Raw genomic sequence first — 15,307 nt, forward strand, 5'->3', positions numbered from 1 at the left:
TTGGCCCCTACATCTTTGGATTTAGGGTTCAGAACCTTTTGGTTTTTGAAAACCTAGAAAAGTTATTGAACCCAAATGTTGCCATATTAGAAAAAAAAATCGTCTCCTTGGCCATTAGTATCAAGGTATGCATTATATGTATTATCAAACCAAATTAGTACAGAGAAATTGTCACTTGTCTCCTAGATCTTGGGTTTAGGGCTGAGAACCTTTCTCACTTTATAAAAACCAAGAAAATTTACGAAACCGATATGAGACCAAGTTAGACTAATTTTCTATCAATCTGGCCACCGGTGTCAAAGTTTAAATGACCCGGATTAGTAACGAAAGCACAAAGAAAAATACTCTCACTTGGTCCCTACATCTTAGGATTTAGGGCTAAAAACCTTTCTTGGTTTTTGAAAACCAAGAAAAGTTACTGAACCCAAATGTGACCAAGTTAGGAAAAAAATGTCACATTGGCCATTAGTGTCAAGGTATGCATCATATGGATTTTCAACCGAAAAGAGTAGAGAGATATTGTCACTTGTCTCCTATATCTTTGGTTTAGGGCTGAGAACTTTTGTTGGTTTCTGAAAACCAAGAAAATTTACGGAACCCATATGAGGCCAAGTTAGACTAACTTTTCATCAATCTGGCCACTAGTGTCGAACTTTATATGACTCGAATTAGAAACCAAAGCACAAAGAAAGAAACTCTCACTTGCCCCTACATCTTTTGGATTTAGGATTTAGAACCTTTCTTGGATTCTATTGAACCAAAATGTGGCCATATTAGAAAATAAAATTGTCTTCTTGGCCATTAGTGTCAACGTATGCCGTATATGTATTATTAACACAAATGAGTAGAGAGAAATTGTCACTTGTCCCCTAAATCTTGGGTTTAGTGCAAAGAACTTTTCTTGATTTCTGAAAACCAAGAAAATTTACAAAAATCATTTGAGGCCAAGTTAGACTAATTTTTCATCAATCTGACCACTGGTGTCGAAGTTTATATGACTCGGATTAGTAACCAAAGCACAAACAAAGAAACTCTCACTTAATGCATACCTTGACCCAAGATCTAGGGGACAAGTGACAATTTTTCTCTACTTTTGTGTTAAAAATCCATATGATGCATACCTTGACACTAATGGACAAGGTGACAATTTTCTTTTCTAATTTGGTCACATTTGGGTTAAGTAACTTTTCTTGGTTTTCAAAAATCACGAAAGGTTTTGAGCCCTAAATCCTAAGGTGTAGGGGTCAAGTGAGAGTTTGTTTCTTTGTGCTTGAGTTACTAATCCGGGTCATTAAAACTTCAATACTGGTGGTCAAATTGATGAAAAATTAATCTAACTTGGCCTCATATTGGTTTCGTAAATTTTCTTGATTTTCAGAAACTGAGAAAGGTTCTCAGCCCTAAACCCAAGATCTAGGGGACAAGTGACAATGTCCCTCTACTCATTTGGGTTAATAATACATATAATGCATACCTTGACACTAATGGCCAATGAGGCAATTTTTTTTTTTCTAATATGGCCACATTTGGGTTTAGTAACTTTTCTTGGTTTTCAAAAACAAAGAAAGGATCTGAACCCTAAATCCAAAGATGTAGGAGCCAAATGAGAATTTCTTTCTTTGTGCTTTGGTTATTAATCCGAGTCATGTAAACTTCGACACCGATGGCTAGATTGATGAAAAATTAGTCTAGCTTAGCCTCATATGGGTTCGGTAAATTTTCTTGGTGTTTAGAAACTAAGCAAAGTTCTCAAACCTAAACCAAAGATATAGGGGACAAGTTACAATTTCTCTCTACTCATTTGGGTTAATAATACATATAATGCATACCTTGACACTAATGGACAAGGAGACAATTTTGTTTTCTATTATGACCACATTTGGGTTCAGTAACTTTTCTTGATTTTCAAAAATCAAGAAAGGTTTTGAACCCTAAACCCAAAGATGTAGGGGCCAAGTGAGAGTTTCTTTCTTTGTGCATTGGTTACTAATCTGAATCATGTAAACTTCGACACTTGTGGCCAGATTGATGAAAAATTAGTTTAACTTGGCCTCATATGGGTTCCATAAAATTTTTAGGTTTTCAGAAACCAAGAAAAGTTCTCAGCCCTAAACCCAAGATCTAGGCGACAAGTGACAATTTTTCTCTACTCATTTTGGTTAATAATCCATATGATGCATACCTTGACACTAATGGCCAAGGTGACAATTTCTTTTGTTCTAATTTGGTCACATTTGGATTCAGTAACTTTTCTAGGTTTTGAACCCTAAACCCAAAGATGTAAGGGCCATGTGAGTGTTTCTTTCTTTGTGCTTTGGTTACTAATCTAAGTCATGTAAACTTCGACACCGATGGGCAGATTGATTAAAAATTAGTCTAACTTGCCCTCATTTGGGTTCCGTAAATTTTCTAGGTTTTCAAAAACCGTGAAAGGTTCTCAGTCCTAACCATAAGATCAAGGGGACAAGTGGCAATTTCTCTCTACTCATTTGGGTTAATAATCCATATGATGGATACCTTGGCATTAATGGCCAAGGTGACAATTTTTTTGTTCTAATTTGGTCACATTCGGGTTCAATATCAAAACCAAGAAAGGTTATGAGCCCTAAATCCTAAGGTGTAGGGACCAAATGAGAGTTTCTTTCTTTATGCTTGGGTTACTAATCCGAGTCATTTAAATTTCGACACCGGTGGCCAGATTGATGAAAAATTAGTCTAACTTGGCTTCATATCTATTCTTTAAATTTTCTTGGTTTTCAGAAACTGAGAAAAGTTCTTAGCTCTAAACCCAAGATCTAGGAGACAAATCACAATTTCTCTCTACTCATTTCGGTTAATAATACATATAATGCAAACCTTGACACTAATGGCCAAGGAGACAATTTTTTTCCAATATGGCCACATTTGGGTTCAATAACTTTTCTAGGTTTTTAGAAACCAAGAAAGGTTTTGAACCCTAAACCCAAAGATGTAAGGGCCATAAGAGTTTCTTTCTTTGTGCTTTGGTTACTAGTTTGAGTCATGTAAGCTTTGACACCAATGGCTAGATTGATGAAAAATTAGTCTAACTTGGCCTTATATCGGTTCCATAAATTTTCTCGGTTTTTAGAAACCGAGAAAGGTTCTCAACCCTAAACCCATGATCTATGGGACAAGTGACAATTTCTCTTTACTCATTTGGGTTAATAATACATATAATGTATACCTTGACAATAATGGCCAATGAGACAATTTTATTTTCTAATATGGCCACATTTGGGTTCAATAACTTTTCTAGGTTTTCAGAAACCAAGAAAGGTTTTGAGCCCTAAATCCTAAAATGTAGTGGTCAAGTGAGAGTTTCTTTCTTTGTGCTTTGGTTACTAATCCAAGTCATTTAAACTTCAACACCGGTGGCCAGATTGATAAAAAACTAGTCTAATTTGGCCTCATATTGGTTCTATAAATTTTCTTGGTTTTCAGAAATCGAGAAAATTTCTTAGCCCTAACCACAAGATGTCGGGGACAAGTGATAATTTCTCTCTACTCATTTGGGTTAATAATCCATATGGTGCATACATTGACATAATGGCCAAGGGGACAATTTTTTTTCTACTTCGGCCAAATTTTGATTCACTAGCTTTTCTTGGTTTTCAGAAACTGAGAAAGGTTGTGAATCCTAAATCCTAAGACGTAGGGGCCAAGTGGCAGTTTCTTTCTTTGTGCTTGGGTTACTAGCCCAGGTGATGTATAGTTGGACACTAGTGGCCAAAATGATAAAAAATTACTGAAATTTGGTGTTATATGGGTTCCATAAATTTTCTAGGTTTTCAAAAACTGAGAAAGGTTCTCAGCCCTAACCATAAGATCTAGGGAACGAGTAATAATTTCTCTCTACTCATTTGGGTTACTAAACCATGTGATGCATGCTTTGACACTAATGGTTAATGTGACTATTTTTTTTCTAATTTGGCAACATTTGGGTTCAGTGACTCTTTTTGGTTTTCTAATTTGGCAACTAAACCAAGTGGTAGTTTCTTTCTTTGTGCTTGGGTTACTAATCCGAGTGATGTAAACTTGGACACTGGTGGCCAGATTGATGAAAAATTAGTCTAATTTGGCCTTATGTTGGTTTTGTAAATTTTCTTAGTTTTCAGATACAAGAAAGATTCTTAGCCCTAACCATAAGATATAGGGACATGTGACAATTTCTCTCTACTTATTTGGGTGAATAATCCATATGATGCATACCTTCACACTAATGGCCAAGGTGACAAATTTTCTTTCTAATTTGGCCACATATGGGTTCGACAACTTTTCTTGGTTTTCAAAAATCGAGAAATGTTCTAAACCCTAAACCTAAGATGTAGGGGCCAAGTGACAACTTCTTTCTTTGTGCTTGGGACTTCAAAATCCATCAACAAGTGTCAAGAGCCGAGAAACAATCCGCCCTTCCACTTCTCCATTTGTTTTCTCTCATTTAGGAGCTATGGAATAAATTTCACCAATAAAGATAATAGAGGGTGCATTCTTTTCAGCTCCTTCAAATGCCTTTCTGAGATTACTTTCACTCTGTCCAGCTAATTTTGACATAATTTCTGGTCCATTAATACAGAAGGAGAAAGCACTAGTTCTCGTTTTTGAGCCATCTACTTTTTGACTCCACTAACATCACCATAACCTATTTTATCTAACCCATCTTCATCATTCCCCCTTTCTGATTCTTCCTCACAAAAGATGTTAGTGTTTGGAGCAACCACACAATACTCTGCTGGGTCGGTCTCAATAACCTTAAATCCAATACTCCTCATTCCACCTCTAACAAGGAAGAGATTCCCTTTCCCAATTGGATGATATGCTTCCAAGAATAAGCTACAAATGCAACCCCTCAAATCAGAAGAGAAAATAAAGTTTCTTGTTCAATTTGAAGAGCCAAGTAAACTAGAAAAATCCTTTTTTTTTCTTTGTGACAAAGCATAACAAGATAGGAGCATTATGTTTATGGTTGTTCTCAAGAGAGACGTGAGACAGACTAAGCACTAAAATGGTTATGAAGAAAAAGCTTCCTATCAACAACTTTTATAATTATTATTTTATGATTGTCAATATCTAATATAATAATCAAGGATAGCAAGAAACTAAATTATATGGTTCCAAATATCAGTTAACTACTGAATAAAAGTCACTACACCATGAAAATTGTTAAATCCTAATTACAGAAATTCAATGGGCAACTTGAAAACCGAACTAAGTTATGTTTTCTGATTGCCCAACACTTTATTTCACATAGCAATATTAGTCATATGACTGCCTTATAAAAGTCTCATTGGTAACATGCTAGTAATACATCATACAGTCTCATTTGTAAAATTAATTATACTAATTTTAGATGCTCTCTATTAACAATTTTATCATTAAGTCACTTTTAGTAGTAGAGTACCTAAATAATGCACGTATTAGCATTTCTCCTACCATATACTGGACATTGCATGTAATACTTAGTACTTTTCAACAAATAGTGCATAAATAATCTGGTTCAGGTGTAAATTCTTCTTTACATATCCAAGGACATATGACCTCTTTCATGCAAATGGTGTTTTCATCTTATACAAGGACAAGATTTTAGATTAGTGAACTTAGGACTCTCCTAGTCTCATCTTGATAATGTTTCTAGACTATAAGAAAAAGAATCCAAAAAAGAAAGACGAAAAGAATTACGGAAACACAAAAGACCCTCCATCGGTGACATTGAAATGGAAACATAGTTTCTTAGTTGAAAGCAACGCAAAACCCTCCATCGGTAACTCTTCTTGGTTTTGGAATGGAAAAACTGTAATAGTTGAAAGCAAGGCAAAGAAACCCAAAAGAGTAGCAAAGAGAGGCAGAGAAAGAAATTGATAAAAGGGAATAAATAAATATCTTAGTAGGCAGAGGTGAAAAAACACTTCCAAGCAGAAAACCAAAATGTGTAGACCTTCCCTCGAATGAGTGAGTAAGAACTAAAAGACGTAGAGCTGAAGATAAACTCTAGAAACTCCTGAGCTGAAGAGAAACTCCAGAAACTTCCGAACTAAAGAGAAGGAGAGAACTAAAAGACGTAGAGTTGAAGAGAAACTCTAGAAACTCCTGAGCTGAAGCTTCTCTGTAATCACTACATAGAATGAGAGCAAAGATTGGAGATTCGAGAAAACAAGAGATGTAGGAAGATTTGAGGGATTAGAGAGGAGAGAAGAGAAAGAGAAAAGAAAACATTCACACGCAAGAGAAAAAGATGATCGGAAGATTTTGTTCAAATTAATAAAGGGGCAATTTTGTCAAAAAGAGATACAATACGATGCTCCCCTTTCGTATACAGCTGCTTTGTTTAAAAAAGTTGTCTTTTTTAGTTATTACATGAAGTGTTTTTCTTCAAATTAAGGCGGCCGAAAAGCTACCCTTATCGGCTAGAATACCAATAAATAATACGAAACAGGAACTTATTTTAAATATTTATTTGGCTTATTGCAGCCAACTACCATAGACTTTCTCTTTTCCTTACACTCTCTCTTTTTCCTTAGGCGTCTTGAGCTCGCGGTGAGTATCATCGTTGCCGCTGAGAGCCCATAAGACGTTGTTGATCAATCTTCAACGCCGGACGCGAGTTATGGCTGTCAAGCTTTACAAGTGTGATTACCTGTTCATGTAAACTTCTTGGCTCAATTACTTGCTGACCTTACTCTCCAGAGTCAGACTGACGTCCCCCTGAGAACCCGGCGAGCTCGGATCCGGCCGTTTCCGTAGATATGCTACAGATAGCACTCAATCCGCTCTTCGTCCAGGATCTAAACGCATTCAACTCCAGCGCTCTCGACGCTCAGACCCCAAAACTATGGAACTCTAGAAACAAGAATCCAGAAAATGGAATAAACAAACTCTAAATATTGAGGGGGAAATCGAAGTTGCAGATGCATTCGAAGGTGCTGGAGTGAGGAACAGAGAGAGTGTAGCAGCTCCGCCGGTGCTTGAGCAGCCATTTCTGATTTCTTCTCTCTCTCTCTCTGGTTCGCTGTCTCATTCTCTTCCCGCCGGCTGCAGCCCATGGAAGTTAAAACCGTTAGGACTGGCAGTATCTTGGGCCGGGCTGGGCTCTGGATCCTGAGTAGCGAATGAGGATCACTTTTGCTATGACTAAGTTGTAGCCTAAGCTACAATGCGTCAATGAAAATTATACACGTCACGCACTGAACTCTCCGAACCGCGGACCTGAGAAAAGAAAGCTCAAACCTATTGGGGTACAGACAATAGAAGAGACGAGAAGAACGAGGGTTTGAAATTTGAAGTTTGAACTCCACTGCTTCAAATTGATTTAGCAGAGAAAAAGAGAGAAATAGAAATCTTTCCGAATCCTAGTGAAGGTAAGAAGTTCGTCTCTGTTTCTTTTCTTTTCTTTTTTCGTCCCTTCTTTTTTAGCTTTTCATGATCATCCGAATGAAATGCTTTCCTTCTGTCTCTTGATGTAGGTTGAGAGTGGGATTTTCTTTTTTTTTTTTCTTTCTGTTCGGGTAGAGAAGAGACCTGAAGAGGGTTGGCGACCCTCCCGTTGCAGAGAGGTCATTTGTTTAATTATTAATTTATTATTAGTTTTTGCTCTCAATTTCATTTCATTTGCCTGCCTTTTTTACTCTCTAGGTTAGAATAAAAGGAATTCGTGATTTGTTCTGTGTCCTTGGTTCCTTTTAGTGATTTACAGTGTGCTGTTTCTTTTCTTTTCCTTGAACTGAAGTACCTTTGTTTTGTTGTGATTTGGGCTGTTTTTTTGCATTAAAATTTGTGCCTTTGCATTACTGTTATTTTATTCATGTATACTATAGGCCAGACAAATACTGGTTAGTGTCCAAGTGTTTATGTATGCATACTTGTAACTTTCTGAAAATTTTAGTTCAAATTGTGGTAGTTAAAACTTGATGGGGGTATAACTATATTTTCCTATCTTTTTACAGGAATGGAAACATTCCCTCTTCAAATGGATGGTGAACACTGTCTAAGTTTAAACAATCAAAATGAAGGGGGTCTAGAGGTGGAGTGTAGCACTGCACATAGACCAGGGTCATTGAATGTCTTGGAGCTAAATGCTCCTGTAGAAGAAGCAGACCCAAAAGAAGGGGAGCCATGTAGATCAGACTCATGGAATGACTCACAGACTGATGCTTCTGTAGAAGATGTGGGCCAGAATGATGGGGAACCTGGTGAACCAGACTTATCAAATGACTTGCAGCCAAGTGCTCCCATAGAAGATATAGGCCAAAAAGACAGGGAGTCAGATAGACCAAACTTGTTGAATGTCTCACAGCCAAATGCTAATTTAGAAATAGTAGGTGGAGAAGGTAGGGAGCCAGAAGTCGGGATGAAATTTGATACATGGAATGATGCATATGTTTTCTACAGTCAATATGCTAAATATGTAGGTTTCACTGTCCGAATACAAGGGGGGTACAGAACAAAATGTGGTGTTTACAAAAACAGAATATTTGTTTGTTCGTTTGAAGGTCATCGTTCTCATGATAAACGGCGACTACATGTGAAGTTTCGTTGAGACCTTAGAAGAACTGGTTGTAAAGCACAAATGACCATTTTGTTGCAAGACAATGGAAAGTATTGTGTGACCAAGTTTGAAGGAACTCATAATCATCCAGTTTTATCTCTAAAAGTATCAAATATGCTAAGGTTGCATGAGGAAATGAAAGTAGCACATGCTGCGCAGGATAGTCTCGCCAATAAACCAAGGAAATACCCAAGGGTATATCCAAGGATATATCCAAAACCAAGTTTGGAATTTATGGGGCAGGCTAGAGGAATTCAAAAACTTGGGTTTGTTCATGCTGATTACAGCAACTATTTGCATGCAAAGATGAAGAGAAATAATTATAACAATTCTTTGAGTGTAAAGAGGAAGAAGAAAATGGAAAAGGGAAGTGCAGGAGTTATATTGAAGTACTTTGAGAATTTGCAAGATGAGAACATGTTATCCTTCCACTCGATTCAACTTGATGCAGGAGATCAAATAACTAACATCTTTTGGGCAGATGTAAAGATGGTCGCTGACTACAATTATTTTGGTGATGTTGTTTGTTTTGATACGACTTTCAGAATAAATGATGATGAGCAGCTATTTGCAACTTTTATTGGAGTTAACCATCATAAGAAAATTGTTATTTTTGGAGCTGCACTACTTTATGATGAGAGCATTGAGTCTTTCACATGGGTTTTTCAATCTTTTTTGAAGGCAATGTCTGGGAAACAACCAAAGACAATTCTTATTGGCCAAGATTCAACAATGGAAAATGCAATAAAGCAAGTGTTTCCTGAAGCATATCATCGCTTTTGCTTGTCATATATATCGAAGTGCGGCTAAGCATTTGAAAGATACTTTTGCTACTTCTTCTTTTGAGAAAGATTTAAGTAGATGTATCTATGAGTATAAGGAAGAGGATGAGTTTCTTACTGCTTGGAATGAGATGCTTTCAAAGTATAATTTGACAGAAAATATTTGGTTGCAAGAATTATTTAAAGTGAAAGAGAAATGGGCTTTAGTTTATGGACGAAATCATTTTTGTGCCGACATAGAAAGCACACAGAGGGAGAGTATAAATAGTTCATTGAGAGGATATTTGAAGTCAATTATTGATTTGTCTGAGTTTTTAAGCAGTTTGAAAGGCTTGTGGCAAATTGTCGTATACAAGAATTGGAGATGGATGTCAAAATGAGCCAAAGCACCCCCCACTTGCTTTTTCCAATACAGATGTTGAAAGAAGCCATATCTATATACACTCCAACAGTATATAAGGTGTTTGAAAAGGAGTATTCAGAATCTCTTGATTGTATTATTCTAAGTAAAGTAGAAATTGGAACAAAGATTGAGTATAAAGTAAAGTATTGCAATAGACCTCATGAGCATACTGTTACATTTGACTTATCGAATGTATCACTTGTATGCAGTTGTAGGAAGTTTGAGTTTGTGGGAATTGTTTGTGCTCATGCATTATATGTTCTTCTAGAAAGACAAATAAAACAGCTTCCACCACAATACATTTTAAAGAGATGGACGAGAGAGGCAAAAGTTGGAGCTATAACCCATCATTGTGGGCATACAATTGAACCTAGTCCTAACACGGGATTCACCAAAATGTTTGCAGAGTTACAGAGAATATCTAGAGAGATATCTGTACGTGCTGCGGAGGACAAAAAAGCATATTTGCTTTTATTAGATGTGTATAAGAATGCACGCCAAGCAGTAGAAGAAATTTTAAAGAAAAGAGGCTCTACAGAATTTGGGTTGGACTTGTCATTTTCTTATTGATTTGCTGTTAGATATAGTCACGACTAAACTTTGTAGATGGAATTTTGACAGAGTGGTTAGCTGGAACCTTTTCATGTATTTTAGTACTTATCAAGTATCTGGTAAGACAATACGCTTGGGTTTGGATGGTTTTGGTTTTTATTTGTTTATTTTTTTTTTCAGTAGGTAAGCTAATTGGATGTTTTGCTCTCTCTACTTTGGGTTCTTTTTTTGTTTTTTTTTAAGAGTAGTGGTGGCACCATAAATCTATAACAACAAGATGTTACCCATCTTCTGGATGCTTGGGATTAATTGAAAAAAAAAAAGTGGTTCATTGATCAATGTTGGACAGACTACATAGTTGTAGCTAATGTCGAATTTGTATACAATGAAAGTGAGATTGTTTCATTGAACTATTTTATATGCATATGCATGCAGCCCAATGCCCTGTAGTGCAATAGATCTCTTTATAGACAGGGATCAAGTAGTTAATAGGCAGTATTTCTCTTTACCGTGATAGATTTGAAATGTTGCTACATTTCTATTTATCCTATCTTTTAAGGTTCATGCTACCTATGAACTAACAAGATCTCTTTTAGCATCTGCAGCTACTTTATTGCAGAAGTACAATCTCCTAATTTATTGTCTTTTCTGGAGGATGCTACTGCTACAATTCTAGCAGTGGAACCAAAGCATATACTACTATTCAAAAAATTGATTCTCAGGCTGCTAGAAACATGTAAATAACTCTCAGGTGTACCTGTTTCATTTTAGTTTATTTGATTGTATATGTCCAGATATATGCAAAAGGAGCCAATCTGATAATTACCATACTCACTATCTACTTCTTCCACTAAAGAATGAATCCTATACTGCCAATGCCCAACAGATCAAGAGTTTCCAAATCCCTTGCGCTAACCTCAATTGCTCCATCTCTCCCGTCATAGATAGAGTATAATCACCTATCCACAATAGACACCTGCCTGACCACCAAAGGCATTTGATAAGTTGGAACCCTCTCTCTCACCTACCTGATTTCCACCAAGAGACCCTACCAATATTGAATGATTTTTCTCATACATTGCTCCCTTATCTACCAACACCGTCACTGCTTTGATCTCCCATTCACCATCCAAAGGGTCCAACGCCAATGAATTTTGGGGTGGATTAAGGGCAAATACTAAGGCTATGTTTGGTTTGACAGAAAATAGGAGAGAAACCAAAAGTTCAGGACTTAATGGTTTTGGAAACCCTGCTTGGTTTTTCTGTATGGTGCAAATACTTTTCCAACTTTTTGTGTGGTCTTTCTTTTTTTTTCTTTTTTGTTTTTTTTTCTCATGTTCATCCTTCCTTTTTCTTTTGAATGAAAGTTACTTTTCTCAGAAAAAAAATACTAACAGAATGTTTAGGACCGCTAGTGGGAATTTGGATTAGCTGAACGTGATGGCTGTTCAGTGGGCTGTGGAACCAATGGTGAGGTTCCACACCAGTAATAAATTAATGGGCCCCACTGTGAAAGGTGTGGGTCCCAAGTATTTTATTACTGGTGTGGAACCTTATCATTGGTTCCACAACCCACTGAACAGCTATCATGTTCAGCTTATCCTTGCTCCACTAGTGGAGGGTGGAGGAGGACACTGAATCAAGGGAGACTATCGCCTGGAAAACAGAGATGATGAGAGATCTTCAACTCTTGGGAGTGATTCATGATTCCTTCAAAGAAAATGTCACCTTTCTACCTTTTTTTCACTACCTTAAACCTTTTAAAATCCCCTTCAAGTCCCAGTCCCTTAGAGCTTCTTAGACTTTTCACCTATGAAAAATGGTTTCTCAGTTAAGATTGGATACTTTGTGCCTCAAATCTAGAAACTTGACTGGATTGGACGAAGTTTGGGTATAAAAAACTTATCAGAGCTCTATCTTGAATTCATCAGGATTCCTTTCAGTCCAAAAGAAGGAAAATCTTTATTGATTTAAGGTCTTGCTTGACCACCTGTTCATCCTTGTAGAGAAATTCAAGGGCCTCAAATTGTTTAGACTATCATCACATTTTCTTTTTAATATGATTTCTCAATATACAGCCACAATTTTGTCTTTTTTATTCTCTTTTCTCCCATTTTGTGGCTTGATTTCCCTCTGATAATGCTCTGACCATCTAATTTACTTGAGTCATTCCCTTGGTCTGCCGTTGGAATACAAGACAATTTACTAACAAAGTTTGTCTGTTTCTGGGTATTTGACTGTATATCTCTTCCACTTGATATCTATCTTAATCAATGTTGGAGTAATTAGATTAAAGCCACCATTCATCTTTTAACCTTCACCCCAACCACCATTTTTAGGTGGTTTATCTCTGATATTCTTCAGAATCCATATTTATTTCAAAGACTTCTCACTAATGGGCCTTCTCTTTCCTTTCTTTCTTTCATTTTTTTTTTTTTTGTTTTTTTGAGAGAGAGAGAGAAGTTAAAGTATATTTGTATTACAAAGATGCATCATGTACAATAAGATGTATACACAGGAACTATACAAAAGCTGCCCTTGCAGCACTATACCCCAATACCCTGCTTTACATAAAAAAAATTGTCATGTACAAAACGGGAATTATAACCTATACTTTTAAACAGTTTATGTGTAGCTAACCAAGAAAACACTTTTCCAAAAATCTTCTGGAACACTGAGTCCACTGAACTGTTCTTATTTTTAAATATCCTTACATTTCATTCCTTCCAGATGCACCAAAAAACTACAGCCAGATGGTCTACTGATTCAGAGTGCCCTTCACACAAAATACAGTTGGCTGAATCCAACGCCATTCCTTTATGCAGAAGCTTGTCCATTGTAAGGATTTCACAAGGGACATTTTTTTGTGGGAATATTTTTGCACCATACAAAGGATGCTATTTTTGTGGGAATATTTTTGAACCAAATAATCTAACAGGGACTGATTGCTCATCTGAAACGTGCTATAAAAAGATTGCACAGTGAAAGTTCCTGCACTCTCCCACTGCCATACTCTTCTACCAGGGCCATTTCAATCATTCTAACAAAAAGATATAGCAGCAATTGTTCTTACATTTTGTGCATGTTTGAAATGCACAGTATAGTCCTAATTAGTAGAGATGCTCAATTCCTTAAAAGATTTATTTGCTTTAGACTTGATAAACATGTATACAAATATAAACTGTCTTCCTCATGATTTATTGGTCAGTGTCTAACAGAACATCAAAACTGCTGCCAACTGAATTCTTCTTGTGTAACAAAAGTTAGAGAACTATGATACATTTTAACTGACAAATGTACTATCAACTTTTGAAGGAAATAATTGGAAATGGGTTATGTATCTTTCTATTCATTAAGATGGTTCCTGTGTGTAATCTGTCTCAAGACTCAAGAACTGTCCTTTTTTTGGGGTTCTGTCATCAATTGGGGGGAGGGGATAATCCTCTCCCTTCATTCCTCAATTAATTTTCAGTCAGCCACCATTCTTAGGTACAGAACACAATCTAGTGCAGATCTAATTCTATAGTCCTGTGCTATGTTCAGTGTTTAATTTAAATAGATGAACATCTCAATTTAAGAATTTTACACAATTACATAAAGTTTCTTGTATGATTTTATTGCTTATAATTTGGTTATTAATATATTTTTGGGCTCAACTGTAATTGTGTGTTAGTAAACATGTACCTTTTGCTTTAGATTCTGTGTTTTAAGAGTTTTATGTGTTTCATGTTTGGAGAGGCGGCAACTCACGCCTTCCCAAGGGATTGATTATGTAATTTCTTTCTGATTTAATGGAAATATGATACTTTATCTATCAAAAAATATACATATTTTTCAACTAACGCTATGTTTTTTATGAGCATGTATATCTATGCAGAACTTGAAAAGTAAAACCGTCATTTTCTTATCCATGTCCTAATAACAACCCCTTCTCAACTAGCTGTATCAAGGAAGAAGGGAACAAGGCAAGCATTTTCCGTTTCTTCTCAAAGCTGGAATTGTCTCTGATATTTACTGATTTCAGAGTTGCATCTGCTGCTGGGGTTACTGGTGCAATGTGGTTATCAGTTGCAGGACTGATAACCACACTTAAGCATTTTGTTACCCATTCTTGTACAGGATTTCTGATACTCTCAAGTTTATTTCACACTTGCGCATTTTGTTACTCTCTCTTCTTTTTCTTTTAATCATTGCATGGTCAAAATAGTAAGCTATTGAAGATAAGTATCTCATCACTGTTAAGGGTCCTACACAGTTTCAATCTTTCAGTCCAGATCTGCTAGGTCCTTTTAGCTAGTCTTTGCAGGTTGCCCAATAGAGACTTTCCACTGTCCTGACCATGTGTAATCAGCTTCCCATGTGCTATTAGTAGCACAATTTTCTTAATTTTTTTACTCATAAACCCTTGCCTATCCATCTTTTCCATTTTTTGTTTCCTCTCTCCCTGCCTTTTTTTTTTATCTCACACAAACCCTTTCCTTCCCTCTTTTGAGGGTCTGTTTGTTTGCTCTGACATCTAACCTCTGAAAGTGCAACAACTACATTAAGAGGTATATCGGTATTGGCGAACTTTTCCTTCCTCTGAACTTTGAATGCAGAGATATGAATTCTAAATTCTAAAAATTATCAAATGTCCATTTTAACCCCGTATATGAGAATTTTTGTTTGTCTATGTAATTCGATAAAGAAACAATATTAAAAATTATTATAATGACATTTTAATATTATATTATAATTAATAATTTATTATTATTATAACATATTATAATTAATATTATAATATTATATTATTAATTTCACTATATTATATTATCATAATATTATTAATAATATTATAGTATTATTAATATTAAAAATATTAATAGTTTATTATTTATTCATATAATTAATAATTAGTTCTTGATAGCATTATTATAATAATATGAATAATTATTATAATAATATTATGTTAAAATATTATCATAAATACCATATTAATATTATAATATTATTAGTAATTTATTATTTATT

The 15,307-nt window shown here is 35.7% G+C and overlaps 1 pseudogene across 1 annotated transcript; it reads left to right on the forward strand.

Moving 5' to 3' along the window:
- Positions 1-6,356: 6,356 nt before the first annotated feature.
- On the forward strand, positions 6,357-10,403 carry LOC104589760 (protein FAR1-RELATED SEQUENCE 9-like; annotated as a pseudogene). The gene is made up of 2 exons (XR_016081239.1): positions 6,357-7,373; positions 7,959-10,403. The product of XR_016081239.1 is annotated as a protein FAR1-RELATED SEQUENCE 9-like (transcript).
- The last annotated feature ends 4,904 nt before the right edge of the window (positions 10,404-15,307 follow it).

This window comes from Nelumbo nucifera, chromosome 1 (genome assembly GCF_055504915.1).
Source record: "Nelumbo nucifera cultivar China Antique chromosome 1, China Antique-T2T, whole genome shotgun sequence".
NCBI lineage: Eukaryota > Viridiplantae > Streptophyta > Magnoliopsida > Proteales > Nelumbonaceae > Nelumbo > Nelumbo nucifera.